General features: G+C 34.4%; 1 pseudogene; it reads left to right on the forward strand.

The window, feature by feature from the left end:
• Positions 1 to 751: 751 nt before the first annotated feature.
• LOC116738227 lies at positions 752 to 14,051 on the forward strand (annotated as a pseudogene).
• Positions 14,052 to 14,613: the final 562 nt, after the last annotated feature.

Below are 14,613 nucleotides of genomic sequence, written 5' to 3' on the forward strand. Positions count from 1 at the left end.
CTCACAAGGAACAAAAAGACAATACTTACAAATCTGCAGTTTATTACCAGAAAAGGAAACAATACAGCAAAGCATCAAAGTCAGGATATGCATGCCAGCCTGTCTCAGGAGAGGTCTGGAAAGGCCTGGTGATAGCACCATTGTCCCCCTGTATAGAGGTGACATGGACACAGTTCTTCCTCTCCAATTGGGAATAATGCAGAAACAGGATGCCCCAAATGGGAGTCTCTGTCAGGCTTTCTCTAGGTGTCTCATCTCACTGTTACCAATAAACAATGTTGATAAACTGGTACAAATGACCTTGAAACTTCTGGGTTACAAACCAACATTATTATCGGTACATTTTATTTCATGCCTAGGTATGAGTGTAATGCAGGAGCATTTCTTATTTCAATGGAACAGTTCTGGCTATTTCCAGGCCTGTTGCAATTAACCCTCCCTGAAGAGGCATTTACTAGGGTGTGTGTGTGTGTGTGTGTAATGAATTAAGAAACCTTTACTTCAAAATTTTTCTAAAGATTTGCAATTTTTATCCTAATTATCTCTACACGGAATATAAACTTGGCCCTATTGCATTCTGGTGGAGAAATGACTAACTGCCCAGTAAAACTGGTGCTTCCCCTTGCATACTAGAGTCCTTGCTAGGAAGCAGCTACCCAAGCTAGGGTTACAATTCTAAACCCTCACCAGTGGAATATGGGAGAAAGTGATTTGTATTGTTTTAGGGCTGAGGCAATTAAGAACTGCGGGCATGCGTGGCTTCCCACCTCATCCTCCCTATGTACTCTCTGCATTCAGAGGACCCCGACACTCTAGACGACAGTCAAATCATAAGAAGAAAGCTGATGCTGACGAATACCCAGACGAATACCAGAAAGCTGATGAATACCCTCACTTGTCCTTACCTGTGTGAGAAAGGGATCTCCACTGGCTAAGTGGTAGAAATGGTGAGATTTACTATTTACTGTAGCTAGTGTTTCCTCAGCCAATACTGTTCTTGCTAGAGAAGGACCGCAATAAAAAGGCAACTACTCAGTAACTCTCTGGTGATTAAGGTTTACTTTATATATTTGCAGAATTATAGCACATTAATTTTTAATTTAATAGCTGATATTTAAATTTCCATTCAGCCATCTATTTTTACATAATTTACTGGTTACATGTCAAATATACTTCTCTTGATATATTTTACTTAATTGGTAACATAATGTTTTATGATTGCTATTTGCTTGTGCATATGTACTACATTTGATGTGTTCAAGATATTTTACGGCATTAACTGGAAGAAGATTCTCATATTTCTGTATTCATCCTTTGCATCTTGCATACCAACTAACATTTAAAAATTAATTTTTCAACTTTTCCAAAACATGTTTTCACCCTGGATTTCCCTCATTCTTAAACATAAATATTTACTCTGTGACACACAGTTTGGAATATGTTGTAATCTGTATTGTACTTTTCTATACCTTCCCCAGCATGAATTGAATACTAGGTCTTGTGCAAGTTGGATGAAATTTTCTGTTGATTTATAGAGATTTGCCTGTTACGTGTTTACTTTTATTGGTCTATTAGCCATTTTTAAATTGGTTATCTACTTTGCAAAACAACTATTATTCAATTAATTATGTGTAAGCTGGTAACACCAGACAACCCTGTAATTATGTAATGTGTAATTTATTATAAATAAACACCACTATAGCTTCCCAGAAAGGTTAACTTTTATATTACTTTGTTACATTATTTTACATTGTAGAATAGCACTCAGCATAGCATATAAATCTAATTTTTTTTAATTCAATAAAGTATTGTGGATTATTCATCATCACAACAATTCTTTTGCTTTTAGGTGACTGTGTGAAGTTCTTTAAATAAATACTTATAATCTTAGTAATATAAAGTCTTTTGTGTCTCTAGCTCTGCTTGATCTCTAAAAGTAGTATGACGATTTGATGTATGTAATTTAGTCACTGGGATAAAACCGCTTGTTCAATATCTTATCAAAAAGGAATTAAATGTGCATGTCATAAACATTTTTGATATCCCCAAATAGTGTTATAATACAATGATAAACTTTTAGATTTATTCCTTGTATTACTTTAAGAAAGTGTTTCTGTTTTCTTCATTTTATTCCTATCTGACCCACCCTTTCCCCAAAGGCATTCTGTAATGAGATTCTGTTAAAGGTGGTAACAAAATTATTTCTGCTAAAGAATAACAATCAAATTTTTTGTGCATGCATTGTAGTTCCAAAAATTATCTGTCAAATAAAATTGCAGTGCTTATAAATCTAGCCATTAGAATGACAAATTTGAATGACAATGCATCAAGTTTGTGAAAGACTAGTGTTTTGTTTGTTTTGTTTGGGGCTATTTTGTTTTTGCATCACAGTACCTGCTAAACTGACCTTCATCTCAAGCTTCTTCCTACAGAAGAAGCAGAGCAAATCTAGGTATGGACGACTTTGGTTTTGATGTACATATATTTTGACCAAATTTAGTGAAATTCCCTTTGTGAACAAAATTCACACATATGAATAAACTAGGACTATATAAGACCTTAAATAAATCACCACCTTGTATCGAAAACCAAGTAAAATTAGGAATGTTTGAAAGCAGATTGGAGAGACTGACAATATAAAGTTTTCTACAGGAATTAAGCCTTGCAGTAAAGAACCGCTGAGAGGAAATTTCTAAAGTGATTGTTCTTACTTCTTGAATTGTGGAAATCATTTACCTTTACCTTCAACGTTGGGAGGGTGAATTCAATGTGATTGTCTCTCTCAGGGGGAAAAAAATAAGAAATTTTAAATGTGTGATTACCTGCATTAGCATCTGTGAACTGCTCCACAATTAGATCAAAGAATAGTCTCCTCTGCCAACTTGAGGATCCTATTAGTTAGCTATGTGGTTTAGATTTTCTTAATTGATAATTTATGTGCTTATATTGTTATTTTTAGGTGTGGTACACAGTAAGGTTTGGAAGAAAAATTCTCTACTGAGCACAACAGAATAGTATCAATGATTAAACACTAACTGAACTCATAATCGGCATCAACCTTGGTTCTAAATGTCAAGGATCAGATTTGGGTAAGTCCATTTTTGAGTTCTGAGGAGCAGTCGAGGAATATGAAGTGATTAAAAAGGGGTAGGTATAAGGTGGGTGGGCTTGGATTCCAAACTGAATGCTCAAAAAAAGCTTTAGTAAAACCACTAGAATAGAAGCATATTGAAATTGAAATGTGTTAAGAGAAGGTTCTCATTTTTCATAGTTTTGAGCAAACTCAGACATCTTCTGCTTTGTCTGTCACAATATGATCTGATTTCCTAGAAGCTTTTACAAATCATTCTAAAAAAAAGTAATCCTAAAGAGTAAGGGAAATAAATTTTGTTTTTTTTTTTTTAATTAATGCAACAAAAATAAAAAGGTTTTCTTTTTACAGTGGCTGGGCCCCAATTAAAAAGAGGTATCTTAATAGATAATGGTTGAAAATGTATATTTATACCTTAAGAGTAAAATAAATGATAAAAACACTAAAGTACACATACATAAAATATGCTAATACAAAGGGGAACAAACAAATGTTAGTACTATTTGTAGGATTTTATCCTCCTACAAGAGGAGGATAGCAGCATTTTATTACCTGATCCTGTTACAACTATTAAGCCAATACTTTAAAACCTTCCATGAGAAAAATTTGTATTTTCATTAGTTTCCCATTTAAATGTAAAAAATGTGTGGGAAAGACTCTAGAACCTCTAAGACCAAAACAAATGTAAAATATTGTTAATACACCTACATATAAGGTTTTTAGCAGTGTTTTTCCTTCTTAATGTAACTAAAATTTTGAAATGAGTATATGTTTGTTGAAGAAAATTATAAGAATGTAAACAGAAAAAAATTGTAATTATCTACAATTTTCTGTTGACTATTCTGCCGAAGCAAATTAAAACAAGTATGTTTATTGGCTTATTAGTTGCAATAATGAAATATTGCAAACGACTTAGTTTCATCAGGAGCACTCAAATGCACTCATTATGACACATCCAGACAACAAATTGCTATGTAGTGTTTACAGAGAATGAGGAATATATGCAAAGACTGTTGTGAAATTATCCCCAGGAGAAAATATTAAATTAATATATACAAATATATATAATAGACATGTATTTAGATATATACATATAAAATATGCATACATACACACACTAAAGAATAAGTAAACTAAGGTACTACTCTTTGTATAAAACAAAGGAGAAAGGAGGAATGGATATTTATGCCATATACTTATATTCAGAGATATTTTATATATCTACAAATGATATCAATTATACACATAGTCATTGCTATAGAGGCACCTGAGTGCACGCACATGCACACACACACAAACACACACACACACGCATATTACCTATATAAAATAAGAAGCAACAGTTCTCTTTAGGGATAGGACCTGGAGTGTTGAAGGACAGGGGTCAAAAAATATTTATATTTTTACTATGCATCTTTTAATAGAATTTGAATTTTTAATTATTTGTGTATATCATTACATTTTTGAAAATCAATAACTAATATGGTTTACAAATTAAGAGTAATGATTATGCATTATAGACAACACTAAATGCAGATGAAAGACTGCAACATTTTTCACAGTCTCACATTTTGATAATAAACACTGCCAATATGATCATGTATGTCTCCTATATTTTCTAGTCATAAATATTTAAAAATAATTTTAATAATTATTTTAGGTTGTATTATATTATTAATTATATTAATATATAATAATAGCGATACTTATTTATATTATATATTGTGATTATTATTATATAATATATAATATATAATATATATTGTGATTATTATATAATATTATATATAATTTATATACATATAATTTATATATATTTATATATAACATATAATATAATAATAATATGATATTATTATACTATCATGTTGTATATTCATATATTGTTGTAATTATTAATTATACTAATACTACCATTATATTCATTATAAATGCCCTAAAAATAACTTTAAATAAGTATTTTTAAATGAACATATTCATAATCATACAAAATCTTCCTAAATCCCACTATTTACAGAAGTCTTTGTTGATATCTTTGCCCATGTCCTTTTGGGTACACAAGCACATTTGTATGTTTAATAAAAGTTGGGATAGATATTATCCATTTGATAAGAAGGGAAATGTAGGTTACAGACCATGTGAATTACTCCATTCCAAAACAAAGTGTTATAAAACTATATTTTCAGTTAATAATTCAATACATATGCACATCAACAACTATTTACTAGGAGATTTAGTATGAAATCAAGAAAGAATGATGTAATGGGAAAAACACTATATAAGTGTCAGAAGACATAGATTCTAATTTGCTTAGAAACTAGCCATAAAATTCTACTATATCTACTTAGACTGTCTCTGTTACCTCATTCATTTGTTGATTCAAGACACGCTTCTCAAATAATTATCTTTGAGAGACACCCACCTGGAAAGCGAGGCTTGGACTATATGATTTCCAAGTTTCCCTGCCTATACCTTTAACATTCCAATAGAGTTTTTGATAGGATGAGTCAAGAGTCAAATCAGGGAATGGGAATATTAGATTCTCACATTACTCTTCCCCAACTTTCCAATTCCCTTATTAACACTACTCACAGGAAGGCATGGGCCATCCACTACAGTCATTACTTTATCTATACTCTTGATAAAACTTACTTGCCTTTTATCAAAAAGCTAACCATCTTAATATGTGTTAATGGATGGCCACAGCGCCTCTCCATAGTCATATTTCTCTGCTTATCGGGTGTTCAAATTGCTTTAGATACTCTTTTTTTTTAAGATTATTTATTTTTAAGAGAGAAAGAGAGCTGAAGTATGCAAGCAGGGGAGGGGCAAAGAGAGAGACAGACAGACAAAGGATCCAAAGTGGGCTCTGCCTTGACAGCCATGAGCCCGATGTGGGGTTCAAACTCACGAATTGCAAGATCATGACCTGAGCTGAAGTCAGATGCTCAACTGACTGAGCCACCCAGGTGCCCCTAGATATTCTTCTGATAGGGCAACTAATTTAAATTCATAAAGTATGGCTTTCCTTAAAAACAAATGAAAGCAGAGAGCAGTTTTGTAAAGTCTTGATGGTGATATTTTTTCATACATTTAGAGAGAAGTATGTTCTCAGACCTAGGAGATGATACTGGTAGGAGGCATCTGTGTAAAGATTTATGCAGAGTTCAGGGTGGTGTCCTGTTGATTACAGGCTGTGTTTGGCTTACATGAACCAATGCAAGAACAATGGCATTACAAAGGATGCTAATAAATTAGCAAATGCAAATTAAGAATTGTACAGCTATTTGCCTTATACCTTTTTATCTATTAACTACCACGTTCTAGTGATACTTTAAGAAATGAGAATGCAATGTAAAAGTAACTTCAATTGTAATTACAGAGCAAACCATAAATAACAAATGATGATTGCTTCCCTTTGCATCATACAAATGAATCATACTAAAACTCAAAATGGTGTGCAATGTGTCAAAGAAATGTCATGAATCATGTCATCCAAGCACATCTTTTGTGGAGAATAGTGCATCTTCCCAAAGAACTCTTACACCTCTCTGTTTGTAGGCCAGAAAATATTTGACGGCTATAAAGAAAACTCACAGTGGTCAAAGTTCTAGAATCAGAAGGCAGGAAAGATCTTTGAGAAGACATTTACTTTTCTTTTGAAGCTGTCAAAGTGGATCACACTGAAGGCATCATTTAATGAACTTTGAAAGGAACAGTACACATTTTATTAAAAATATTTAGAAACATTCATTACTATTTTTCTTCTGTAAAACAAATAAGAATTTTTAAAAATGATAATACATTATTCAATTTTTCATTATTCTTTCATCAATCATTGTATTTCTTTTGTTCTTCCTTTAAAAGCTAGATCATTTTTCTGTCCCTATTCTTGTGCACTGTGCACTAGGACACATTTCTTGGTCTTACTCTTTCAACTTTAACACTGTCCTTTCCCCCACCCACCCGGATTTTATAACCATAGCTACAAAAGAAAGCCATTGTTTCTTCCTCCAATTTTGGTGAACTGGATCTAGCGCTTTAAGATATATTGCTTCCCAAATGTCACAGTGCTGTCCCTTGCCTTAATGGCTTTCTTTTTAGGAAGCTGCTACTCTGCCTTGGTTGTTTTAATGAGCCTTCAACAGCAGTATGTTATATAGGCTTCTGTTTATTTGCAACTTACTTTCTTCCTCCTTTCTGGTCTCATACACTTTTTGCATGCATCTCTCTGAAACTAAACCTCATATTCTACCTTCTATTGAAATTATTTTCACAAATATCTCATCTATTCTAAGTTAACACAAATAAGCTCTCTCAGTTTAGGCATACTGTTTTTCCTTTACGTACTTTAGCAATTATAATGTTTCATAATCTGCGTACCTCAGCAGTTAATACCTGAGTATTATATATCCTGACGTTTGATAAAGAGAATTGACCAACATCTTATTTTGTTCTAAATCTTCTATTCCTTAGGTCTTGTAAATGTCCTTTTTATTGCATTTCTATGTCCTCTAATATACATAAATATAGTTTCTGTAGATTTCAAAATCACTTACCTCAAATAGTAATTTCAGTAATATATACCTATTGTCAGAAAAAATTCTTCAAATAAATATAAATTCCCTGAATTACATTTAAACTACTTCAATTTTGTCTTCCTAGAGATAAAGACTTATAGATTAATATCCCAGTTAATATATTTTTAGGTCTACTCTCAATTCATCCTCTTCCCTAAATGAAAATACAATTTTTTCCTATTTATTTACATTTTTTATACATATCAATTGGCTGCTTCCTGTCTGTATTTGTCAAATTCAGTATTGGAAAATGTATTTGATAAATATCAAGATTATAATCATGTTATTTCACCATTATACATTCATCTATTTTCTAAACCAATTCCTATGTAACAAAGAATTTGGCTGGTCTTTGTCCCTGGTTTCAGGGAGAGGGTCTCTAAATCCTTGGTATTTCTCAGATAGGAGTGTCTTTGTTATTCATGGTGGAACCTGATAATATATGCTAATGAAGTGAATCACTGAGGACCCCTAGATAGTTTATGTTTATGTATAAGAAGTGATTCAGTTTGCAGGTCGGCCATGCCAGCAAGATCAATGTGTGATCGGAGTAATAGTGGTTTAAGCCATGTGATATGAGCCTGATGTCCAGGAAGCAGAGGGAGGGAGAGGTTGAGTTCAGTCACATAGCCAATGGTTCAATCAGTCATACCTGCGTAATGAAACCCCAATGAAAGCTCTGGACATCAAGGTCAGGTAAGCATTCTTGGTTGGCAGTCCTCTGTGTAGTTTCACATGTTGACATATCATAACAAAGGGAGAGAACATGGAAGCTTCGTGTCTGGGACCCCTCAGATCTCACCCTTTGTGAGTCTTCTTTTGATTGGTTCTGATTTGTACTATTTGGCTATAATAAAACTTTAAAGCAGAAGCATAATGTTTTCCTGAGTTTTGTGAGTTGTTCTAGTGAATTATCAAACCCTGAGGGGGTAAGGAAGGACCCCCAAATTTGTAGCCTGCTGGTTAGAGGTACAACCGGCCTGGGGACTCTGGAACTCGTGACTAGTGTCTAAAGTAAGAACAATGTCCTTAACCTTTAAAGTTAAGCCTAACTCTGCATAATTGGTGTCAGAAGCCATTGCACCAATTAAATGTGTATCTACATATGCTCAGCGTTTTCAACAGTATGAACAGTACTGCATACCCATTTTTTAGACCAGAGTTTTTCAACCTCAGCATTATAGACATTTTGAACTGGGTAGTTCCTTTCTGTGGAGGGCTGTGCTGTGCATTGTAGGGATACTGCTAGATGTTGAATATTTTGAGAACCAATTATTTACATATATGTGCCTAAAAACAGGAGCATGGAAATTCACATGTGTGAAAATGACTAGCAGGAGTCAATAAATGAATACATATATGGAATGACTATACTCTTGTCTCATGTAAGCATATATTTCCCGACAAATTTTCAATTCTTTTGCTACTGTTGTAGCTTTCCTTTTTAATGGGACGACACCTCTGTTATACCTAGAACACAGATTCTGTGGGATCTTGCACAAAGACTATTTATATAATAAATATTCTGTATTGTTCCTGTTTTCCCTAAAGCTATGCAATGAAATATTTCTTCAGGTGTTCCAAAAACCATCTTATGTTCCCATTTCCACAGGCAAAAAAAGCATTACAAACAACATCATATTTCATACCTTCATACAGTCTCTGATCCAGTTAATAGGGGTTATAATTCTTCTCAATGCCAAATACACCCCCTAATTTTTTTCTATTGTTGGCAAACAGAAGCAGTTTGTACTCAAAGTATATAATCAAAGAAATAAAAACAATTTAAGTATATTTCTGTATGCATATTAATTATAATATTGTTTTAATATCAAAATTTATCTTAAGAGCACCCGATGGTTCAAAATTAGTAAATGATTAATATTTTATTTTCTTAATGATTTATTCTGGAGTAATACTAACTAAATGAATAGTTCCTTGTAATCGAGACCTGTTAAAAAAAGACAGCCGAACAGCTTGACATAATCTTACAAAACTAAAACTTATTAATTGGAGGGGTGCCTAGTGGCTTAGTCTGTTAAGTGACCGACTCTTGATCCTGGTTCAAGTAACGATCCTATGGTTTGTGAGATTGAGCCCTGGGTCAGGCTCTATGCTGACAGCACAGAGCCTGCTTGGGATTCTCTGTCTTCTTCTCTCTCTCTCTCCTCTCTCTTTCCCTCCCTCTCACTAAAGGTAAATAAATAAACATTAACAATTAAAACATTAATTGGAGAAATTATTTGTAAATGGGGAGGAAGAGTATTTAGAGGATTTTTAAGGTGAAGCCAAAGATAGTAGTAGAGCAAAGAGAGAAGAGAGCTAAACAAGTGACTGGATAAGAATGTAAAAGATTAAACATAGGAAGAAATCTGAACATCTTTATCCAGTGGCAGAAAAATTAACAGAAATGGGTTAACAATTTTGATACTGCTACACATGTACACCCGAACTGAACAACTGAGTAAACTCATAGTGAAATGGTGGAAGCCAGGCTTCTCATTATTGGAGTTGGAGCTAACAGATAAGGAAGAGGAGGGGACTAGAATAATCTATGTGATAATGGATTAAAGTTGAAAATACCATGTTTAACTTAATATAGATACACTGGGTTATATAGAGAAATATTTATAAATTGGCAGAGATGCACACATATATGCTTTGTGGCCAGCCAAGAGGGCCTAGATGCAGCTTCACCTCGATTTAACAAGGATACCTAGCACCCAGATCTTGGTTTCTAACACCATTCTCTGATAGAGGGAACTACAGCTTTTTGGAGAAATAGCAGATTCTAGGTCCGGCACAGGAAATATACAAGAAGATTCTGGAACATCTTGTAGTGCCAAAAGTAAAAAATGCAAAAGAAATATGGAAGGAAGGAAGGAAGGAAGGTAGGAAGGAAGGAAGGAAAGAAGGAAAGAGAAGGAGGGAGGGAAGGAAGAGAAAAGAAACCACACAATAATAGGTAAAGGCTAACTGAAAGAGTTCCCCAATGCCGGAACTGGAACAAATGGAGCAAGAAAATAAATTACATTGGATTATAACATATAATGAAATAAATATCCAAGCGTTCATACTATTATGAATTGTGAAATGAATAAGCAAGTCAACGGGGGAAAAAGTCTCCCATGAATGAGAATTATGAATAATTTAGTAGAGACTCTGCCCTCCAGAAGAGGACGTACATAAATCCTCACTCCTTAAAGTATTGCCCCCTTTACCCTACTCTAGGTACTACCATGTCACATATCCTCACTCACCATTCCTAAAACTTGCCATAGAAACAATGGTATAGAGATAATAAGTGGCATTATGGCACTTTTGGTCTTATAAAGCACCTTCATTAGAATAATCACATTTAAACTTTCCAATAGCTCTGTATACTAGGTAATAGATTTACCTATTAGATTACCAATAGATTGCAGAAGAGTGATTTAAGTTCTTAAAGGTCTCAGAGTATTTGACCTAGCCATGACTCAGAACTAGTTTTCTGACTCTATATCCAGTACTATTTCTACCATACCTCTCAATACCACACCTTAATAAAATCTATCACCAATATGCTTAGGCCACAACATCTGTAAGTACCAACATACAGGAAAAGTTCCAGAAAAACATATTCTTAAGAGTAAGTGAATATATAAATACACACTCACCTACATAAGTAAACTCAAATTAAGTTAGAATCACATAGACATATTTGACACATATGATTTTTCTTAAGTGTACATGGCAATCTACAATCATAAATTATATGCAGATATATACATTGTTTTATATACATGTGCATATATACATTTATACACATAGACACACACACACACACACACATAAAACCTTGATGTTCACATAGGATGTCCTTTTGAATGAAATACAAATACATATTTCACCAGTCTTTTAACTGCCTTAAAAATGTTACATTATTATACTTTAGGTTAAAATATTTTCATGCATTAATCTGTATCTTCAGAATATTACCCTCTCCATTTTATAGACAGAACAGCTTCTTCAGAGAGCTCTTAGCCCATAAATCTATTTGGACTGTGGTCATACATTCACTTAAGTTTTTAGCCCAGTGTTCTCTACACATATACGGAAAACAAAGAATAAATAATTGTAAAATAGTATGTATAGAATATGTGACTAGTCGGAAAGGCAAACATAAAAATGAGTAGTTCTAAAAAGTCTGGGTGCCTATAAATATTTACCTTATTACAACCAATTTTCCACTAGAATAACCATAGATCTTAAAAGTGCAGTATCATTGGTAAAATTAGCTTGAACTAAAGTTTACCAACCTTATCATACCCTAAGTTAGTAAAGAAACAAAAACTGATTTGTTTTTCTTATTTAGTGCCTGAACCAAAGTAAATAAGTTAATAAAAGGGCAACTCAATGTCAGATGTATCAGTTTATAAATAGATACTTTACAAAGTGCTGCAATATAGCTTGTAAGCAAAATAACTGACAGCAAAAAGGTCACATTTCTATTCAACATTAACTATGAATGCATTATTACCATGTAAAACTTATTTTGCTAAAAATAGTCCAACTAGGTCTTCAAATTGTGTTGTGTGTTTATTCAGGAAGGTCAAATCACAGTACTTCTATTTTTCCTTCTTCCTGTGACATCGAACACACTCACCCAGAGCCTTGGTATCAGTGCCTTGATGGCAGTACTGACTCCAGTATCCGACTTGTCTTTGAGAATTTTCTCTTATTTGTACTGCACCATTTTTTCAGAAAAGAAAATCAACAAGGTAAAAAAAAAATCAGAAGTCTGACAGCCTCTGTTTGTTCAAAAGAGACTGCTGAGAACATAAAAGGCCAGTATCTTTCTCATTGATTGTTTGAACAAAAGCTGGACAGATTCTCAGGGTCCAATTTTCTCCTTCCCCCAAGTCCTTCAATCCTGTGTCAATGCTGTGAAAGCTTCAGGCTCAGAGCCCTCGGTCTCCAAGTCACCCTGTTCCAAGTTGAAGTGGATGGGGTGCGGGAGGCCCTCACAAAAAGAAAATATTGGCTCTCATTCATTTTGCTCTTGCCCCATCTTTAAAACAAAACAATAACTAGATTATAGTAAGCTTATTGGTAAGAAATTTTTAAAAAGCAGACAATGAGAAACCAAAATCAAGAAAAAATGAGAGATTCAAAAACACCCCCCCTTTTTTTTTTCCTCTACACCTCCTACAGTCTGTCCCACCCCCAATGATTATGTCGGGATATCAGTGCAATGTCAGTTGGGTCCGGGGCATGCTCAAAAGAAATGCTTATAGATAAAAACTCAAAATAGCTTGAAGCACAATACAGCAAACTGAAAAACCAAATTCCATTCACCCTGGGTTAAAACAAAATTAGCTACAACATGTGCCCACCATGAACGAACAGTAAAATGTCAAATTCAAACTCATATATTTAAATGTTTTCATATGTTTTACTTCTTGACTTTAAAATCAGCCTCCACTCTTACTTGGAAACCTGACAACACAAATTGCAGAAACCCACTCTTCCCTTTGTTAATTGTGCCTTATCATTTTACTGGTGGGAAATTAAGAGCTATCTGAGAGTCACATTCCCAATTAGCATGTTCAATTTATTTTAAATGTTCATGTTATGGCATGATAGCTATAGAAGAATAATGAAAATGAGATATTTGATCGACTTTGAAGGAAGAAAATAAATGTGTCTCCCAGGGTTAAGAGCAATAGTGAAGGAAGAGCCCCACAAGTCAGTCAATGATTTAGATTTGTGGATGAGAAAGCAACAGTCTCTCAGGCTCTGGTCCTGGAGAAAGGAGCTTCTCTGGTGTTGACTGTTACCACGGGGGAAAGATTAAAACTCATGGAGGGCTTTTTGGCCAGCACCCCCATCTTCCAGTAATTTGCCAAAATTACAAACACAAAAGAAAGAGAAGAGGTACCTGCTATATGTTCTTTAGGCCTTTTTAGAAAATATGGATTTGTTGCGTTGGCCACATACACGCAAATCTATAAGAAAGGTGATATTGGAGATATCAAGAGAATGGGCACTGTTCAAAAAGGAATGCCCCACAAATGTTATCATGGCAAAACTGGAAGTCTACAATGTTACCCAGCATGCTGTTGGCATTTTTGTAAATAAACAAGTTAAGGGCAAGATTCTTGCCAAAAGAATTAATGCATGTATTGAGCCTATTAAGCACTCAAAGAGCCAAGATAGCTTCCTGAAGCATGTGAAGGAAAATGATCAGGAGGAAAAGAGGAAAGCCAACGAGAAAGGTACTTGGGTTCAAATGCAGAGCCAGCCTACTCCACCCAGAGAAGCACACTTCGTGAGAACCAATGGAAAGGAGCCTGAGCTGCTGGAACCCATTCCCTATGAATTCATGGCATGGTAAATGTGGGGAAAAAAAGCAATAAAAGACCTCAAGCCTATTAAAATTAAAATAAAATAAATTTAAAAACTCATGGAGGGAGGTCCCAAAGGTACCTTCTTCTACAAGTCTGCATACCACCAAGTGGAAAGAGATGAGGAACAGTAGAGGTAAGGCTCAGACCTGCAGGGTGCATGACCTAAGAGAACCTCAGAATTAATAACTCTTTCCTCAAAAGACACACATAGCCTCATAGTGGAATGCTTAGTTGCTGGCTGAATACAACAGAAAGGTCCCTAGTTCCCTCACTCTGCACCAAACTAGCTCTTAGAAACTCAAAGCAATTGGGGCACCTGGGTCGCTCAGTTGGTTAAGCACCCAACGTGGGCTCAGGTCATGATCTCACGGTTTGTGAGTTCAAGCCTTGCATCTGGCTCTGTGCAGACAGCTCAGAGCCTGGAGCCTGCTTTAGATTCTGTGTCTCCCCTCTCTCTGCCTCTCCCATGCTCATGCTCTGTCTCTCTCTCTCTGTCTCTCAATAATAAATAAACGTTAAAAAATTTAAAAGAAGAAAGAAAGAAAGAAGAAAG

Source organism: Lynx canadensis, chromosome C1, assembly GCF_007474595.2.
Source record: "Lynx canadensis isolate LIC74 chromosome C1, mLynCan4.pri.v2, whole genome shotgun sequence".
Lineage (NCBI taxonomy): Eukaryota > Metazoa > Chordata > Mammalia > Carnivora > Felidae > Lynx > Lynx canadensis.